This window comes from Octopus bimaculoides, chromosome 1, assembly GCF_046866305.1.
Source record: "Octopus bimaculoides isolate indiv1 chromosome 1, ASM4686630v1, whole genome shotgun sequence".
NCBI classification, from domain to species: Eukaryota; Metazoa; Mollusca; class Cephalopoda; order Octopoda; family Octopodidae; genus Octopus; species Octopus bimaculoides.
In genome coordinates, this window is record NC_142928.1 from 49,535,923 (window position 1) to 49,558,422 (window position 22,500).

General features: G+C 32.1%; 1 protein-coding gene and 1 long non-coding RNA gene across 7 annotated transcripts in view; one reads left to right on the forward strand and one right to left on the reverse strand.

Annotated features, from left to right (window-relative positions):
- LOC106881850 (uncharacterized) overlaps positions 1 to 22,500 on the forward strand; it is a 696,991-nt gene that overhangs the window by 254,925 nt on the left and 419,566 nt on the right. The gene's annotated exons all lie outside the window — the stretch shown is intronic.
- Positions 3,522 to 12,087, reverse strand: LOC149137541 (uncharacterized). 2 transcript variants are annotated; one of them, XR_016241571.1, is made up of 5 exons: positions 11,903 to 12,087; positions 8,315 to 8,505; positions 7,442 to 7,579; positions 6,771 to 6,978; positions 3,522 to 6,394 (listed from the first exon to the last, which is right to left on the reverse strand). It is a non-coding gene; the product is annotated as an uncharacterized LOC149137541 (long non-coding RNA). The 2 variants fall into 2 exon arrangements; XR_016241570.1 differs by lacking the exon at positions 8,315 to 8,505.

Below are 22,500 nucleotides of genomic sequence, written 5' to 3' on the forward strand. Positions count from 1 at the left end.
CTTAATACTAAATATAAACTCGAGAGATTAGAGGACAAACTCTGATCAACTAAGTAGAAATGTGACATATATTAAATATACCATCAATAAATTCAACAGCTTTTACATATTAATTGCTTCACAGATTATTTCTTTTTTTTTTTAGCATAATTGAAATGAAAAGCTGATCCAGAAAGGAATTATTTCTTTGTTTTTGATTAATGATGAATATCATATAAGCATTTATCATATTGTATTTCATGCAGAGTAGCATACTATGAATGGTAGCGTATGTTATTTCATCATAGATATGCGCTTTCAGACACAACAAAATAGGCCGCATGTTGATTTCCCAAATTGTTTCCAAAGTACCTGTTTATTTACAATAACTCTATGAATACACAGTAGAAAGTTTTCATACGAAATAATATTCATCTCAAATTTACAACATTAGTACAAAAATTGACTGAAACTTTATTATGAGAAAATGATTTTGTCATTAAACATAAGAAACGCTTCGATGTGTTTTCAAGCGATGATGTTTTGTCGATAAAGTTAATGTCATTTTTTGCTAGCCTATGAAAATGTTTGTATCAGATTCATCAAAAGGTCTGTGGCGATGTGTAATCTATCTCTGGAATTAATGTGCGTACTGGAAGTAAACACTTCCTTCGGGTTAAAGTATTCGATTACAAAGTGTTGTAACTTTAAATCATCTGTAATATTTAAAAATAGTAAGCGGTTGACATTTAATTGAAAATATGCTTGAAGTTATTAGGGATACTGCCCTCGTTCTACTCTTCATACACACTGTGTGTCAACAGACAGGAGCACACCATAATTGAGCTTGCATTCTGACACATACTTTAATACTCTCTCACTTGTTATATTCATCTTTGTTGCATCCCATTTCAAGTTCATCTATTGCTGTTTGAATTTAACTTGGACATCAAAGTATATGTTCTTGTTTTAAAAGGTCGCAGAAATTATAGGGCGTTGTTTAGTCGTATTTCTGAAAGAAAGTATGATGCCAAATTGCTGACATAAAGGTCTACTGCATAACATCATATGCACACACAAACACGCACACACAAACACACAAGCACATGCACATATACACACACATACACACATATATTCTCTAATAAGAATCAGTAGAAGTTACAGAAAAAATCAATGATCGAGTATTCCGTGCATTAACACTAATCAATGTATATACATACACACCCAGATAGATGTATTTATATATATAAAGAGAGAGAGAGAGAGATTAGACAGACAGACAGACAGCCAGATATTCACATAGACAGACATACAGACAAACAAACAGTGTACGTCATCTAAACTCAAGTACTAAATAAATGCTATATGAAATGCTATATGTATATTAATGAACAAGTTTCCAAGTAAAATAGGGAACATTTTATAGGATGCACAGCAAATTTTATTTTAAACTTGAGGAAAACATTACACATGAGTTACATTAAACTGAATTCTTCTTATTTCCGATCGAACAATACATATAAGTTCCTTAAACAAAACTTTTGAGTTTAGCCAGTCTTGCAGTAAAACTTATTTCTAGAATATGTACGTTATTAAAGTGAAACTTTATTTCCGATGTAACTCAACTCTGTTTTAAAATTGTGTTGCAATCAAGACAGGAATGGCGCTATAAAACAAAAAAATTACTCACATTTATTTAGTATTTATAATTCTATTCAATCACTACATGTACTATTTTAGTTATTAAATATTTTTCTAATGATTGTTTGTGCAGTTATATATTCTAATTCGTGAGATGAAAGTGATTTATCTTCAGCAACAGAAAATGAATTTTAATCTTCAAACGTTAATTTTGCTTTTAAACTTTAGAAGCCTTCGATGATTTAATAAGAACAAAAACACATTACGTTTATCAGTGAATAAAAGTTTACTATTTATCTGGCTACATTACACAACGCAAATTCCACAAAAATTCTTGTGTAAATGAAAAGAAAATATCTCATTAAAAGTACATTTGGGTAAATATAATCGAGTTGTATTTGATGCATTTGAATTATATATATATATATATATATATATATGTGTGTGTGTGTGTGTGTGTGTGGGTGTATGTATATATATATATATGTATATATATATATATATATATATATATATATATTATATATATATATATATATATATATATATATATATATATATATATATATTAATATACTTATATATATATATATATATATATATACTTATATATATATATATATATATATATATATATATATATATATATATATATACATATTAATATACTTGCACGCGCCTCTGTGTGTGTGCGAGTTTCATTTGATGTGGTTGAATTTATATATATATATATATATATATATATATATATATATATATATATATATATATAAACATTTATATATATATATATATATATATATATATATATATATATATATATATATATAAATTCAACCACATCAAATGAAACTCGCACACACAGAGAGGCGCGTGCAAGTATATTAATATATATATATATATATATATATATATATATATATATATATATATATATATATGTGTGTGTGTGTGTGTGTGTGTGTGTGTGTGTGTGTGTGTGTGTGTGTGTGTGTGTCTATATATATATATATATACATATGCATATTTGTGTGTGTGTACGTATGCGTGCGCGTGTGTGTATGTGTGTGTATACAAACTACTTTGTATAGGTTTTGTATATGTTAGGAAAGCATGGAGAATTAATAAAACAATTATAATTGAAAAGACAGAGAATATTCTTAGAGCAAAATTTCTCTCTAGATTCTTAAACATTTAATTTCATTTCGAAATTGATTTATTTACTAAACAGGAATAAAATGAATTTAACCCACCAAGATTACATACTTACCATTTGCAATTCATTGTTATGTTATTTATTGCGTTTAGCAATATTGTTATGATAGGAAAAATGAATAACATTAATTTTCAGTCTGGTGTCACCTGTCTGAAAACGTATTCATAACGTATTTCTATTAAATTGACGGTTTATCATTTTTTCACTGAAATTCATTACAGTATGGATTTTCTTCTACTAATTTAAAAGAGAAATATAATGATTTAGAAATATCAATAAATATTAGTTACAGAAAAATTATCGAGAAAGCCTATTGATTTGAGAATCTAGGAATTCTATGTTTAAATTTGGATTAGTCTGATGTATTTACATACTACTGGTTTGTGGAATATAAGTGATAATAGAATTGAAGCTGAAGCACACCAGATGATAAATAATTAATATATAAGCAGATACCAAATATTATTCTGACCATAGAATTCATAACTAATTTATTATAAATGCTTGAGTCAAGTGCTAATTCCAATGTTTCTTGCATCACATGAACACGTATGCATTCTATGCACATCCATTTAAATACCTCTGCATTTCCGTGTTTGAAACGCAAATGTTGAGAGAAATTTCTTGAATATCTTGTAAGGACATAACCAAAATGTGTTATATATATATATTTTACAAAAAACTTGTATTCTCTCGTATTTAATGATAAATTATGACCCATCGTTTGTTATGTAAATAAATTGTTCTTGAAAAGACTGCTTCTTTCACGTAATGTCGTATCAAAAATATTTTCGTGATCGGTATTATATTTAATATTTAGTAGTTGTCCAGTGCAATTTAATCCTTGAATTCAATGCCAAATGGTCGGTATCGAGAACATTATATACATTTCGGCTAGGGATTTGTAACTGCGACAATACACACAGTGTATGCAGAAAACAAATCGATGCATATGATGGCTAATGACTGTGCTAGATGTCGTTTCACGATGGTGAATTGAGTTCTTTCTTCCAATCCAGTATTATTGTGTCTGGAAGTGACACTCTCTGACGATTTTAAAATATGCCTAGATCATTAACAAATACACCTCTTATGTTGATGAACATCCGTAAGCTATTGAAACTAAATGTCTAATAATTGTTCTGTTGTTCGAAACGTATAATTTACAAAACTCTCAGCAGTCATTTCCTAGCAAAAGATGCAGTTTCAGAACAGGAATCGGAATTTCTCCCAGATTCCTAGCTAGTGTTTAGTTTGCGCGAAATTCCAGATTTGAAGTGGACTGGACAAATGTACATATACATATATATGTGTTTGTGTGAGTGTGAGTGTGTGTGTGTGTGTGTGTGTGTGTGTGTGTGTGTGCGTGTGTGTGTGTATACATGTATGTATATATACACATAGATAGATAGATAGATAGATAGATAGATAGATAGATAGGTAGATACATACATACATACATACATACATACATACATATATACTTACATACATATATAAATTAGTAATAAATATCATGAAATGATTAATATTTAAGCATGCGCTTGTCAAAGACTAATAATAAACTTGAGGTCGTTAAAAGGCAATGCACTGAATTGAAATGAAATACGCGTTTAAAATTCAGCGGGGTAATTTAACGACTTAAAAAAAAAACATATTCCTGTCATTAAACGAGAGTTCAATCGAAGTACAAGCCCCAGTTCCTACTGACATTCTATGGAATTGAAATTTGTATGTAATTGTTAGAAAGAAAAAAAATAACAAATTAATTGATAATTGGTAATTGAGACCACCGAATTCGATTCACCGATTTTTGAAGCAAATATGTATTGCTTTTGAAGCTACGTTTACCTCACATATTTTTTATGTATCTTATAATAAACTGTGGTGTATTTTCGTACCGATGATTCATTTATTTTGTAACCTTTTATTCTTCAATCATAATAGTTGGCTATTGAGCAAATTAGAAAATATCTCAAGTCAGTAAACCTGGGGAAGGAAACATGTTATTCGAATTGCGAATCATCTATATCTTATCGCAATAAAACAGCCATGTAATGAATTTTTTCCAGCCTACTTCATCAGGCTGTTAATTAATAATCTTTAGTCACATTTGCCTTTTTTTCCCCACGAATAGATCACAAGTTAAAATATTTTGATTTATGAAGGAGAATAACCGTTGCCAAAACATTAGATTCATTTCAACAACACAATCAGCAATTTACTTCTTTGCTATTGAAGCCATTTTATTTGTCGCTTAAATTGTTTGTTGCATTGTATTTTCTTCGTGTACTTGTTTTATAAAGTTGTTGAGTATTTTCATTCCATCCTTCTGTCAGATTTACTTTTAATCGTTCGTCGGACAACTTCTTGCTGATAGCATGTCCGTAAATATTGATATGTCTCAACATTACATTTTCTTGCGCAAATAACACAAATTGTAATAGCGGTACGCTTTACGCACGCATGCATTTACGAAATTTCGAGGGAAACTGGTGATTATTGCGGTAAGAAGTTAAAGATTAATTCAATTGCTTTTTATAGCTAATAAAGTATTTCAAATATTTTTTTTAATGACGTCAGTGTAAAATTTCTTTAAATCATATTACTTGTCTTAATCTTTAGGTGAATTTACAGCTTTTTGTATAAAATATATATATTTACATACTGAGACACTTTGTGTGAAACTTACATGTTTCGCATGTGAATTAGATTCAGTAACATCAGCCATTGTTTGATTGTTCTAAGTATAAATGTGCGGTCGAAACTCAGAAATGTTGACCTGCTCACAATGGCATTTTACAAAACTTAATATAATTTTAATACAACAGAGATTACTAAAAATAAGATGAATTTATTTGAACCTTAGAGCAAAAGCGATGCGTTACTATGTCATTCTCTAATTCATATATAGATTGATTAATGCGGCTACAAGGCAAAATTGTTAGTACGCCAGTTGAATTGCTTACCGGCATCTCGTTTACCTGTACGTCTTGACTTCAAATTTCACCGGGATCAACAATGCATTTCATCCTTTCCGGGCCGGTAAGACAAATACCAGTTAAATAATGGTTCTATTTAATAGATTTAGCCCCTGCCACAGACTTACTGGCATTGTGTCAAAATTTGAAATCAATATGTTAGCTGATTAAAATGCCCACAATATTAAGGGCTGTATAAGTATAATTATATTGTATTTGCGCATTTTTATTGCAAATAGCGAATATTGCAGGAAACATTGATTTATCTTGCTTTATAATTGCATTTAGTGAGTGAAAATTAGTATACTAAATCATATCGAATACATATTTATGGCTCGTAATGTTCTGTCTCTCATGCCCACACACAGTTGTGTGTATGAGAGAGTATATGTGTGTGTGTTCGCTCTGTGTACGTATGCGTGTGTAGTTCTACGGCATCTTAGCTGGGACACTAACCAGTTGCTATATCTCAATGTATTTAAACTGTATTGTATTAATAAGTTCGGTTGTCGAGGAAGTGCGAAAACATTGACGTCGTCTGATGCGAGCTATTGTATGACCCAGAAGGAAAATCCTGTAGATAAACACAAAGCAAAATATTAATCAATTAGTAAATACGAAACTTAACAAAACTTAAACAAGCAACATTTGCATACAAGTTTTTCGTCTATAAAGAAATGTGAACTGAGAATTTAGTGACGAAGCAATATCACTGACAATAATTATCTAGTAACATTATGCACTGAAAGATTTAAGGACCCTGTTCACACATCCATAGACACAGATATAATCTAATAAACACGCTCGCAATCGCCCACGCATACACCCAGATGCACACGGATTATATATATATATATATATATATATATATATATATATATATATATATATATATATATATATATATATATATATATATATATATATATGCATATAGTTAATTCACTCACCTTTATTTAGAGAAGATTAGTAAGCATATTTTACTTCGCCCGAGATCGTTTGTGTTATTTTTCTCTTTAAATATCCCTTCCCTCTGTAATCATCTATACGCCTTTCGTGAACACTAATGATTTTATTCATCGCAAGATGCATTATTCTTCTGATATTTAGGTGTTCCTAAGCCACATATTTCCGTATATGTCTGTTTATTTTTGCGTGCTTAAATGACATTAGTTGAATAGTTGCTGTTAGTGTACATTATTTGGTATATATTCGCTGTGTGCGTTTCAGAGTATTTTATGCTTGTTTGTTACTTGTTTATTTGTTTGTTTCTAAGAGTATGTTGCATGATATTTAGTTGTTGATATTGGGAAAAAGATAAAAATCTTCTTCGGCACAAAAGTGCTAATTGTTTTGGGTGCATTACATGAAAGTTGTTAACATTAATGAATAGTGTTTACATGAAACTGCAATGTATATGCATACACTATTATATTAAAGGACGTTAGAATATTATGCGTATACACACACACATACACATACACACACACACACATACATACACACACACACACATCTATATATATACAGAGAGAGAGAGAGAGACTGAGAAAGAGCGAGGGAGAGAATACACAAGGAGATTTCGTCACTTGAAGTAATAAAATAGGTATTCACTATGTACCTCAAAACTGCGGCCTGCTCTTCATATTAAAAATGATGTACTGAAGTTGCCTATCAAAAGTGGATAGAAACGGTTTCTTCTTGGGCGGATGGGTAATTATTAAAATTGAAAATGAGAATGCAAATCATTTCGGCATCACTGGAAATACATTCAATTTACGTAGAGAATATAAACATAAAGCTGAGTAATTATGATAAAAAAAAAATTAAATCTCTTACAGCTTTTTCTAGAAAAGTCACGTAGGTGAATCATAATAATGGGTAAGGAATCAAGCTAAGTATTCTGTCATAGGAGAGAGGAATACGAGCATATAGAAATGATGAATATCCCTGAAACATGTATATCCATTTATGCATCCATATGTATTTATATATTGTGTGAGTGAGTGTGCGTGCGCGTATGTAAATGTGTCTGTGTGCATGTTTGTGTATGCACCCATGTTTGAGCATTAATGTATATATAACGCTGACTAGACTTTTACATTAAGTTAGTTTAATTGTTCTCCAATTATGCCCAATTTTTTTTATAATGGAACCCGCAATTCCCTTTTAATTTTACATAATTTGTCTTTTCAAGTGTGGTATTTTAAGTATAGAACACGTCGTGAATAATTGGACATTCTAACATATTACAATTCATCGGAATCGATTCAGTGCATTGAAGTTGTAAACGCCTACATTGAAATTGAATGCATTGAATTGTTATTTCCTAACAAAAGCTATTTATAATAATTTAAAGTTGTTTTTATTTACAAGGAAAAAAATCTCTGCTGCTATTTTTACGTGTAAAATAGAAACCAAAGACAGGCCAGTACTAGAAAATTCATACTTTACAGATCACTTGTGGTTTCTAATCAGTTTAAGGTACACTCACTTTTTTATCCCTTCATTGTCTAATATACAAATTCTATCATTCTTCTGTGGAGTCTCAAATCGATTAGGCCTTATATGCTGCTAAAATGTAGTATTCTATCTTCCAAAATTCAATCAATATAGCGCAGAAGACCTCAGCTGACCCGTGTGATTAATTTAAAGCTGCATTTTTGGATTTTTTCAAACAATTAACTGGAGAAACAAAATTAAAAAGAAATGGGACGACGTAGAGGAAAATCATTTCTATTACTGAATCAATTCCCAGCAGTTATCTGCTACACGTCGTAGTAGTAGTAGTAATAGGACAAGACTCTCAATCTAGGAGTGAAATAAATATTTTTAATCTAATTTCCTTATTCATTCCAATTATTTGCATAATGTTTTCCAGGAAATACTAACACGATTGAAATTGTTTTCCTCTTTCTTTGAATAATAAGTGTTTTACGCCTGTTCTTAAGACTGTGCATTGGGAGAATTGCTAAGGCTTCAAGCGATTTGTCTTATGGTATGTGTTAACGAAATTTTACCTTGTAAGTTCAAACTTAACCTGGTCAACTGTTTTGATTTGTATTCTTCTTAAATCGATAAAATAATCTAACAGTCAAAAATTGCGTGTGAAAAATAATTGACAGTTGCCTCCTCTTCTTTTACATATATTCCTTACAAAAGAAGAATACCTAGGATAACATGGCATGAAGTGAAATAGTCTAATCGCATGTCTTTCAGCGTCACCGAAGAGATGAGAAAAAGAAAAGCGTGATAACTGTGGACAACCGCATATCTCGGCAAAACTGAGTATATGGAAACAAAATGTGTGTGTAAACATGTATTTATGTTTATATATGTATATATGTATGAATATATATATATATATATATATATATATATATATATATATATATATATATATATATATATATATATATATATATATATATATATATATATATATTTATATATATATATATATATTTATATATATATATATATATATATATATATATATATATATATATATATATATATATATATATATATATATATATATAAATATATATATATATATATATGTATATGTATATCAAAGTTTAACTGAGTTAGAGGTTAAAAGTACTGTCTAAGGGATAGAATTAGCCATTACACTTATGGCACGTTACTCATGTTCAACGATAGGCATACACATGCAAGCACATGATGCTCATAAATTATAGGTAAAGACATGTATAAACATGAGTTTATCAAGAATCGAAATTTAAAGAAGGCAAAAAATGGACAGATATCGATGAACACCAATTGACATGCATTAATTATTATTTATTAATTCAAAACAAATATACTGCATCAAATTTAGCAGCTCTTTCTGCTTCCAATGTTGTATGGTATGTGAATTATATGCTGAAAATATTTATATCTGGTAATAAAACCGATTTGGCACATGGAGCTTCATCACAGTGAAGACTAAATAAAGAAGTAGAGCACAGACAAGAACATGAGCATATAGAAGAAAAAGGGGGGAAAATGAATATATTTTAAGTCACACCATTTTGACTGCGTAATTCTTTGGGACATTAAGTGAATTCAATAAACAAAAATAGTACTTGATGGATTAAACCTTTGTACGGTGTGAGTAGGGTAGATAAATAAAAAAAAAAATTTAAATAACAAATAATAGTGTGATACAACAATAGGTTTTGTTGGAGAAAGGGAAAATACAATAAGGTTTTAGATTAATCATAAGTTATAATAATTATGCTTGTAGTATTAATTAATAGTATTAATCATAGTGAAGTGCTAATCGGTTAATAATTGATGTAAGTCAATTGTTGTTCATCGATATATTTCTATTTTCTGATTTCTTAAAATTGTATAAAGATATATATATATATATATATATATATATATATATATATATATATATATGCACATGTACATCAGTGTCTTCTTGTCCACGTGTCTCTCCGAGACAGCCACACGACCCATTATGTTTCTCACTGCAGGATTATATTTAAGCTTATACAACAACATTTTTATCTGATATTCTTTTTCTAAGTCGATACGTAAAGACATTTCCGATCATATCCAAAATTCATTCGTAAAACCTATATCTATCTCCCACCGTGGTTGCAAAAGTGTCTCTCATTCTCCTCCACTGTACATTCTTCACTTTACCTATCTATGTCTGCCTCCCCGTTTGAAAACTCCCCAATCATCTCTAATCTTATTCTTTCTCCCCTCGTATTTCCCCTGCCTACAGCATCATTAATCTGATTTTGCTGATTTCACTTTCTTCCGCAATGTACTCTACCTCATACACTCCAATTCATGTCTCATGTTCCAGCTATCGAGCACTAACTACACTATATACACTCCTCAGCCGTACTGAACTTCCACAGTTGCCCCCTTGTTCCCCCAACATTTCCTACATATATTCATCGTAAACCGATTTCATACCGCTAACAATATTTCAACCTCCCATATCCTCCCACACTCTGCCCACACATTTTCCCTGTTCTCGCACTTTCTATGTCTCACGTGTTTTTACTCAACCTGAATCATGAACGCCCACTCTGAATCCTCATGATATTCTTGTCCATTTCCAGCTTCCCACAAATCACTCCTACACTTTTATCTATAATAAGAATGAGTAAACACGCAGTTCAAAATCAATAAAAACCCTTTCCAACCTCTCTCTTATATGTTAATCTTTCATCATCCTGCATAAATCCGTCTTTCTCTCTACTCTAAATGTACTCTGTCGAAGGCAATCATTGTCTTGCAAGGTTCAGAGTGACCTCAGTAGTGCAAGTGTCACGAAAAAAGAATCCAGTATATGGCGTAAATGTTTTGGCGTCAAGAAGGATAACCAGCTCTAGGAATGATAGAAAAGCAGACAGAAGAGAACAATGCGCTCATCGGATCCGACAATACGTGTGAAATCGCCCAGCGAATGTTATCAGGGAACATACGTAGTAAATGACGATGGTAGATTTTGAATTAGATTCTATTATGCAATGATGATATGCAGAATTAAATATCATTTATTGTTTATAAGTTTCCAGAGGTTCAATTATTAATAATTTCCACTCTTATATTTTTATAATCATCATCTACTATGATGTTTAAATGTCATTATTAGTATCAAAATAAACGATTCTTTCAGGGGAGATAGTTTATGGCAGTCTGCACGCATGGTAAAATAGACAGTTGTTAACTGTTGTTAGTATCATCTTTCAGACTGAATTGTAGGTCGGGGGTGGTAAAGAGTTGCAAAGCACAGATTTTGTGATTGTTTATACGAAATATATTTATGGATTAACCCATCAAAAGCTAGATATAATATTAGCTATAGAGAATGAGAGTAACCATGCTTAAGAATTGTTTGTACTATATTACCACTCAACAAAATATATTTTACTATTCCAACTATAGCGATGACACATAATAATAGCTATAATGATTTGTACATTTCACATGTCAGGGAAATTTTATCTTATATCATAAACCTGGCTTTAATACATGTAACAGAATGCAGTAAACTATAATGTATTATACATTTTGCATTCCAAGGTAAACAAAAAAAGTTAATTACTGCTGTAATTTCTGTTGAATATATTCTTTTGGAAAATCGGTCGTATATATAGAAATACTTCTTCTTCTGCTGATTCTTCTTCTTCTTCTTATTCTTTTTCTTTTTCTTTTTCTTTTTCTTCTTCTTCTTCTTTTTCTTCTTTTTCTTCTTCTTCTTCTTCTTCTTCTTTTTTCTTTTTCTTTTTCTTTTTCTTTTTTCTTTTTCTTCTTCTTTTTCTTCTTTTTCTTCTTCTTCTTCTTCTTTTTCTTTTTCTTTTTCTTCTTCTTCTTCTTTTTCTTCTTCTTCTTCTTCTTCTTCTTCTTCTTCTTCTTCTTCTTCTTCTTCTTCTTCTTCTTCTTCTTCTTCCTCTTCTCCCTGTTATTATCGTTGTTTTTGTTGTTATTTTAAAATACAATCAGAGTTTAATATCAGCTTTTATTCATCACTGAAAATAATTTCTTTTCGAATCTAATTGAATACAGTTGTATTAAATATAATTAGATATCACATTGGAGAAGGAATAATCTAGGAGATCCAAATGAGAAATATTTTTAAAGAATTAGATTGCAAGAAATGGTGTTATTACGAATATTAATATCGTAAGATAATTCATTGTTACGTCATGAATATCATATAAATGATTGCAAACAATGTTTTATTCGTGCATGACGTCATTTAGTATGATAATTCATTCTATGTCAATTATATTTGTTTGCTCACTGTTCAGTATCAGCATAGTTTATTTAATATGCACAGCTGAACGCTCCATTCAAATAATAAGCTTCAGTTTTAAAATTGCAGAATGAAGTGTGAGAAATACATGAATTTACGGATGCTCTCACTCATCATAATTGTTATTTATCTACGAAAATTTGAAGAACGGAAAACAGTACAATAAATATATATATATACTTCTTTGATTGATACAGAAACAGGAACAAAGAAGCAGTGTATACAAATATATAGGGAGATATCACACACAAGGTGTTGCTCATAAACATACGAGAAACGGAACAATTTAGACGATTGATTCACCAGTTTAAAATGTACATTTTGTTAGAGCGTTTACATCTGGGCTTTCTCTACAGTAAATTACAATGTTACATCAAATTTACTTTACAATAGTTTGTCACAATTAGATGTGTAATAATCAGTATCAATTAAATCATGTTTCACTTACTTTAGAATAACTCAACTGTATTAGTAATATTGGTAATATAACTTTGTAATTCATAATTTGAAAGAAATTATATCTAATACAAAAAAAAGTACTGTATATTCATATGAGAAACAATAGAGTATATAATTAGGATTCAAAAGTATTGCTTTTAGCTTTATTCGATATTCCATATATGTGTGTGGTGTGTGTATGTGTGTATGTGTGTCTATGAGTTTGTACATGTATATGTGTGTGTGCACGCGTTTGTCTGTGTGTGTACGTGCGTGCGTTGGTATGTTCGTGTGTGTATGTATGGAAAAAATATAGTGCAATTGAAATGTAACCGGTATTTAAAATATCGCACACAGTCCTATAAAGCAATAGCGAAAAAAGAAACAGGACTCCAAATAAAGAATGGCAAATTATATGAAAATGAGTCATCCAAAAGAATCATGCAACGAATTTCGAATAATGTAAATTGGAAAATTAATATATAGCATTTAATTAATGGCTGTATCACTTATTTATTTAGGTTACGAACTTCGTTGTTGTTGCTAGACTATTTGCATACTAAATGTATTGGAGCGCCATGAAATATACAGTAAATAGCCACACATCAGATCTACAACAAAGGTATTTGGAAACATATGTTAATCGAGAGCCCACTTGCTTACCCTTCATTTGATGCGCCGTTCCTTAGATATTTAATTTATATATTTATGTAAATCATATACATAGCTAGTTTAACATTATAACGTCTCACTTACGTACACTGATCTTGTGTTCCGAGGTGCGGCTTTCCGCAATAGCACTGATTGTTTCCTATATATCAAAGGAGAAAGAGAGGGAAAGAGTTCGTCAAGGCATGAGATTTAATATACATTATTGAAAAGGTTTAAGAAATACGAAATGGCTCTAACTTTCTCAAGAACATGGGGTGCAGATGTATGCCTCACAGTTCTGTATATTTTATCTTTTAACAGGGCCTATATATGAAAGATTTTATTCCATTCAATAACCACAATACCATACCTATCAACTGCATATGTATTAGGTTGTTCCAAAAATTATTGCTGATTTCAGAAGCATAATTTAATTCTGGAAAAGCTAACAATAGAAATGTATTGGTAAGTCACAGTATCAGCCCTGAACATCTATGCATTTCTGCCATTGATCAACGAAATTATTTATGCCTCGTTGATAAAAACCCATCAGCATTGATGCTAAGAAATCTTTGAAAGCTGATTCCACCTCTGGTTTGGAACTGAAAGTCTTATCACTTAAAACCGTGTTAAAATGCTTTAAAAATGGTCGTCAGTGGGTGAAAGAGGAGGAGAATATGGAGGATGTGGTAAAATCCGGTATCTCAAGTGTGTGAGTTTCTGCCACATCATTCTTGCAACATGTGGCTTTGCATTATCCTGCAGCAGAATTAGGCCACGCAGGTCTCACTTTTTGCAAGTGAGCATGCATTTCAGCGAGTTGATTGCAGTAAACCTCTGCTGTAATGCTCTAATTAGCTTCCAGATATCTGTAATGGACGACGCCAATTGCAGACCACTAGACTGTCACCAAGATCTTTTGCTGATGAAACTTTGGCTTTGGAATATGTTTGGGAGACTCATCACGATCAAGCCATCGACGTGATTACGATTATGATAACGGGTTCATTTTTCGTCACAAGTGATTATTCGGTCCTGAAAAATAATCATTGCATATATATATGTATATGGAAATGTTGAGAATGCGTGCTACTTTATCATGTTTTTTTATGTTTGTAATCATCCCTTTCACTTGCACCACATGCATGTGTGCGTGGGTATGTGTACGCGTGTGTCGAAATAATATATTTTTTTCTCCACATATTCGTTATTGGTTCTTATCTCTTTTCGTTCTTTTCAATTGCCTCCCCTCCCGCTCGCCATTTTTTTGAGTGGAAACATTTTGTTGAACACACCGGTATACACTTTCTTTGATCGCTGTCTCTCTCCGAATAACACTCTTTGGTTTTGTCTCTGCTTTTATTCTCAAACATAGTCTTGTTCACCAGTTATAGTTTCACTGCACATATACACTTGCATATACATTGATATATATATATATATTATTTTTTAATTTTTATATTTCGTCTCTCTCACCATTAGTATTGATGATACCATTGTTTTTCCCGTTCACAACTTGGTTTGTAAATTACCAGATTTCGCTTATTATCCCATGTCTGTTCTCTTTTTGTATCATAATTTATTTAATTTAATATCTCATTTTACTTCATCTTATTAAACTTTTTTGATGTCCTTCAAAAGATTCTTCACTGATGAGAATGACAATGCGTAAATTAAATATTAAATTTTATTTTTCTTAATTTTAATTTTTTAATTGTTTATTTCCAATTATAATTTTTATTCACTATGATTGAATTTTTTTCCTAATTCCTTTGGCATTTTTTCGAATCGTCCGTATGCAATGATCCTAGTTCTATAATAAATCTATTTCTGTTTCAACATCTCTCCATTTGTTATACTTGTTTATCATATATTCTTATACCTATTACAAATCTCCTCTATTTATATATATATATATATATATATATATATATATATATATATATGTATGTATGTATAATTAGTGGGCATATGTGATTATTTCTGTGTATGTGAGTAGGTGACTATGAAATTACCAGTCATGGATTATCAAAATAATCTGCATTTTGAGTCAGGTTTTAAATAATGAAATGAATGTTTTTGTTTTTTGTTGTTTTTTGGGGGGTTTTTTTGTTTTTTAGAAATTTACATAGTTACTATTTGAAATATTGCAAGAACAGATTAATTTGAAGCCGCACGATTGGGCGACTCACAAACATAGTTTACTCAAAAGAGACCTAGTTAAAATATTTAAAGTGTTGTGCAGTACTTAAATGAGCACGCTTATTAGTTGGTAGGTTAAATATGATGGTGGATTATGTCTTCTCTCCAAGAATAAAACGTGTATCCATTATGAATTTACTGAGAATTTGAACTCAGAACGTAAAGACAGACAAAATACTTCTACGCATTTCGCCTGGCGGGCTAACGTTTCTGCTAGCTCGCCGCTTTAAATAAACAACATATTAAAACACAAATATATAGACAAGCACAATTAGTCTTGAGTGCTTAAGAATTTCTTTTTGTAATGACAAAGTTCTGTGTTCGAGGCCTGTACAAAGCAATGAAGATAGATTTATGTTTTAACTGAATTCTTTCTGAATATGATGTTGGTGGACACAAAGGGGAACCCTTCTAAGTAAACACACTATGAGTATATGCTGGTGCATACTATTGGTCCAACCTGTATGAATTAAATGCTGATGAAATGATATATTTCTTTAAAAATCCATGTGAAAGTTTGTATCCATCTGGGCACAGGTGTTATTACAACAATTTCTTATACTCGAGTAGTGCTATGATAGTTTAGTTGGAACCACTAAACAGCCTTTCTCTTTTTCATCAACTCTGATACAAAATCCATTAAAAGATAATGATCCCTTTATTAATTGCAATCTTTGTCATAAATATAACGCGTATTTTATTCAGATAAAAAAGGTGAATTGAATGTAGGTGTAATTTTAAACAAACAAGAAATAAACAATAATTAATGAAACACATTTGAAAGATCATTGAAATATTCATTTACCTTCGTTTTATTTTTATGTTATCACCATTTTGTTTCATCACAATTACTTGTAAGCCACATATTCGCATTTTTGTATTAATTTTGTAGCACGAAAGGAAGATAATTAATAATAATCCAGGAAATATATTTGCTTTATTCTTATATATAAGGTTTGGTTATGTTTCAATATAATTTAGTGTTTTAATATTTCAAAACTACTATAATCGGTAAAGTTTGTTATGTTTCATAGTATGAGTATTCTCGAAAACATAAATGAGATTAGTATGGGTAGCTATATCAATACTAGATAATATTTTGTCTGCAAACTTAACTTATCGTGAAATTTTACGGACTATAATTGAAAAGTTTAAATTCATCATCAGTTTCTTCTGCTAAGAATCCGTTATTAACATTGAACTGTTATAACAGATATCAACGTTATTGCAAATGAATAGGCCGTTTTTAAATATGGAGTGGAAATCTAAATCTTATATATTCCCTTATAGACATTATTGGTTACATGCTACGTATGCGCAGCTGAAAATTTGTGCGCACTATTTTTTTAATAATCTAATTTCCGACTTCTTATTCCCAATATTTTTACATTTCCTTTAATATAATCAATATTTGCGATCTACATCCGCTCTGCTCATTATAGAGGATGGCGTTATGAGGTATGCTTGTTAACTGGGGAAATCGGAAATGTAAAACAATTTTAAGACTTTTTCTTTAGAAATTGCCTTTCATCATGCTAGGAACGGTAACAATTGTAACATATATGCGAATCTATTCATTAAACAATAAACCTTGCCTACAAATCCTATTTTGCAGAACTCAAAACGAACGTAAAAACGCCTCCCTTCCTGAAACACATTTTAAGAATTACATTAATGGTTTTTATGTCGATTCATTCCATAAAGGATTACATCAATGTCTGGCTGTTTCCTTTGATATAAATATACTGGCAATTGGTAGGTAGGATAAGCAGTAGAATGGTACCATAAATTTGTTAGAATATATAATTTTGTACTTAGACATTCGGAATTCCAATTACAGTAAATAATGCTTATCATCAGAAGCATGTATAGGATAGGTACTTCTAATATACAAGGGCTGATTCAAATCGCATGTATGTTGACTACCTGGTAAATGTGTATTAACTGCTAAATTGCAGAGAAATGGCAGTTGCGAAACAACGTTATGTTGAATGGCACGCGACATTATAATTACGTAACACTCGTCTTGACTGATTTTCATTTCATATCGCGGACTGATAATAATAATAATATTAAGAATGATGATGATGATGATGATGATGATGATGATGATGATGATGATGATGATGATGGTGATGACGATGATGATGACGATGATGACGACGATGACGACGACGATGATGATGATGATGACGATGATGATGATGATGTTGATGATGATGATGATGATGAAGTTGACGAAGAGGAGGTGGAGGAGGGGAGGAGGAGGAGGATGTATTTTGTGCTGCAATACGGTCAAAACTTTTGCTGAAATTGTCGTACTCGATTCCAATCAACACCCATTCCTGACAGTTACTCATTTTATCGACCGTACGGCAGTGATACAAAATTTGCTTGTAAGAAGATCAGGCTAAATTTTGCCGTCATTTAGACATAACAAGCAGCAATAATAATATATTACGAACAATGTAATCTTAATTAGTACAGACGGTTCTGATATCAAGTTTCCGAAGAATCTCAGCATTTTCATTTTCTTCAGAGGAAATTAAAGGGGAGAGAAAACGCAGGTCAACTTGCAAAACGAGGCGCTACTGATGAGAACACATGCAGAAATCTAACAGAAAACCATTGTTTCCATTTGTTTATTAGTTTAACTTTTCCTCTCTGTCTCTGTAGCCTAACTCTTCCACGCTCAATCTGTGTTACCGTATATGTAATTATACATATACAATCATATATGCATTCACACATACACATATGTATGTATGTGTGTAAATATCTATCTATCTATATATGTATATAAATAAATAAATAAATAAATATATATATATATATATATATATATATATATATATATATATATATATATATATATATATATATATGTATATATATATATATATATATATATATATATATATATATATATATGTTTGTATGTATGTTTGTATGTATGTATATCTAAATTTATAAACGCGTGCACACACACACACAAACACACACAACACTCTCTGATAGGTTTGCATACGACCCTGTAACTTAGCGCTTCGGCAAACACTCCTATGGAATAAGCAGCAACGCAGTTCAAACATATTCTCGGAAGCCTGTGACAACCTTGGTTTCACAATCAGTACCAACAAGACCGAGGTGATGCACCAACCCGCTCTAGGAATACCATATATAGAACCCAACATTTCCATCAACGGGCAAAGACTCAATATGGTTGACAAGTTCAGCTACCTTGGCAGTACGCTTTCCCGCAATGTAGTCATTGACGATGAGATCAATACCAGACTCGCCAAAGCAAGTGCTGCCTTCGGCAGACTCCACAAGAATGTATAGGACAGAGGAGGCATCGCCTCCATGACAAAGATCAAGGTCTACAAAGCTGTCATACTCACCACCCTTCTCTATGGATGTGAGTCATAGACCGTCTACCAACGCCACGCCAAAAAACTAAATCACTTCCACACCACCAGTCTGAGGAAACTACTTGGCATAAGCTGGCTGGAAAGGATACCAGACACAGAAGTCCTCACTAGTGCTGGGCTCCCAAGCATCCCTACCATCCTGATGAAAACTCAGCTTCACTGGGCTGGTTATGTAGCCCGCATGCCAGACTACAGAATACCCAAGAAGCTTCTGTTTGGTGAGCTCCAGCACGGCAAGCGCTCCCATGGCGGCTACAAGAAACGGTTTAAAGACAGTCTACAGGTATCACTGAAGGCCTTCAACGCTGACCCGCCATCATGGGAGCAGACAGCTTTAGATAGGACGAAGTGGCGCGTCGCTATCACAACGGTGCCCGCCAATATGAAAGTGACAGGAAAGCTGCTGCAGAGAAGCGCAGGCAGAAAGAACAATGTTTTGAAGCCCCCGGCACCTGCTACCATTCCCTGTCCCTACTGCATCAGATCTTTCCAAGCCCAGATTGGGCTTATCAGACATTTCCGCACTCACCGATGATGACCTCCCCACCCCACTCAAGGATGATCAGATGGTCCTCGTCGTTCCGACGGAAGAACATAGTCTTGCATGATTATATAACTTAGCAGCTTCTTCTATAGATTATTTACAATCTATATATATGTAGAAACATTCACGTACGCACACGCACACAAACACACACATATATGAAGGCATCTCCTGCGCTACACCACTCAGTTCATTGGATAGTTGCAAAGCTCTTCCTGTTGAAATTGTGGCATTTATATTATTATTATTATTTTCATTCTTCTGGTATACATAGTTGTAAGTCTTCCCGTTGTTATATATGCATAATTCTTCGTCTCTTCTATTTATATATCTTGTTTGTTTCTGTCTCAGTATAAAATCTCTAGCATTTTACAGGTAGCTTCATAACTACACTGGCATCTCCAAAAATGAGTGGTCTCAATGACAATGGTGCGAAACCACGATGATATTTTGGTCCTTGACTGACGAGGAAAACTCAGCTGCGAATATTACGTGTATCAGTCTTTGTGTATATGCCGCGTCCGTTAAGTTTTCCTCTTCTCTCCTATTTGCGCTCTGTTTTCGTCTAAATTGTGTCCTTATTGTGTTCTGTCTGTTCAGTCCTATATATATATATATATATATATATATATATATATATATATATATATATATACTAGCAGTATAACCCGACCTTGTCCGGGTGTGACTTATTACGCCATCTACGATAAGTCTTGCTAGGTGAAAATCAACTAAAAAGAAAGCCTTACTACGAAAAAACCCTTATGATGTAAATATGTTCATAATTCAAAAGACGATAAAATTAATAGGGAAAGTCTGAAGGCTGTTTTGCGTAACATTATTAAGCGTACGTAAATTTCATCCGTCTAATTGGCTGTAGAAATGCTTGTGCAAAACAAACTTTTTGCGCTGCCGTGATTATATATAGCAGAGTAATCTCTTTTAGCAGGAGGTAGGATGGCAATTTCTGATGAAGCAATTGCTGGCGATCTGTTGCTACACAGTTTTGCCAGAATTCTATCGGATTAGGTAGAATATGTTGATGCACCACTTTGCATTATGTTCAAAGTAGCTTGTGGAATGTGGTGAATTGCTGCAGTCTGTTGCTGTCATTTTAAACTGGTTGCTTTCTTTCCCCAGCAAACTCTCTTGTTTGGAGGCATAATCTATGTATGTATTAAACAGAACAACAAAAGTTATAATAGATGGCAGGGTCGGTAATTTTCACATATCTGTAATTTTTCAGATTAACACCCGCACGATTACCCAACCCTAACCCTAAAACTCGAAACCTAACCCTAACACTAACCCTAAACCCTAACCCTAACCTTAAAACCCTAACCCTAACCATAACCCTAAAACCGTAACACTAACCCTAATCCTAACCCTAACCCTAACCCTAACCCTAAAACCCTAACCCTAACACCCTAGTGAAAATCGTGGTATATTTACCAAACATTGACAAACATGAATTATATTGTAGTCAATGATTGTGTGTACAGGTAGAATGGAAGAAATATAAAAGTTGCTTGAGACAACAGCCAAATCTCCCTTAAATCACACAAAGTAAACGGAATTTTTAAATGTTTACATCAATGGAATTTTTTTCGATGTGAACTTTCCAGTGCAGTAATTATGCGCTCAACATATAATTTAGAGAGTAAGAGTAAAAGAGGGGGAGAGAGAGAGAGAGAGAGAGAAAGAGAGAAAGAGAGAAAGAGAGAGAGAGAGAGTGATACATAAACCCTAACACTAACACCCTAATGAAAATCGTGGCATATTTACCAAACATTGACGAACATGAGTTATATTGTAGCGAATGTTTTGTAAGAGAGAAGAGGGAGAAAGGAAGAGGGAGAGAGAGGGGAGAAAGGAATAGAGATGGTAGCAATGAAGAGAGAGAAAGAGAGAAAGAGAGAACGGAGGCAGTTATAAAATAGCAATGCGTGCACGTGTTTATATAAGAAACACAGAAACTAAATCGCATATCTATAATGTTGATATGTGTATGTGTTTATGTGTATGTTGTTGTCACAGATCACGTATGTGTGGTCGGGTGTGTTTTTACGTTTCTATGTTATGAAAAATATGTTAGATGTAGGGGAAAGGTATTAAATGAGAGAGAGGAAGAAGAAGTAAGAGTGTAAAATGTAACCAAGTTAATCTATGACTTTGTATGTATCACTTTCTCTCTCTCTCTCCCCCTCCCTCTTTTAATTCTTACTCTCTATAACAACGCCGGTACAGGCAGAAGGGAAGGAATATAAAAGTTGCTAGAAACGACAGCCAAATCTCCCTTAAATCACACAAAGTAAATGGAATTTTAAAAATCTAATTACTGCACTGGAAAGTTCAGATCGAGAAAATTCCATTGATGTAAAAGTTTTTACGAAAAAGTGGAAATTGTGGATTTCTATAAACTTTCAAAAAGGCTTCACACAGACACACAACTTCAACTTTATATATTAAGATATACAACCGCACACACACACACACACACCCACCCACACACACACACACACACACACACACACACACACACACACACACACATATATATATATATATATATATATATATCACACTACACAAAAATGTAATGTAGAGTGTTCATGTAGCAG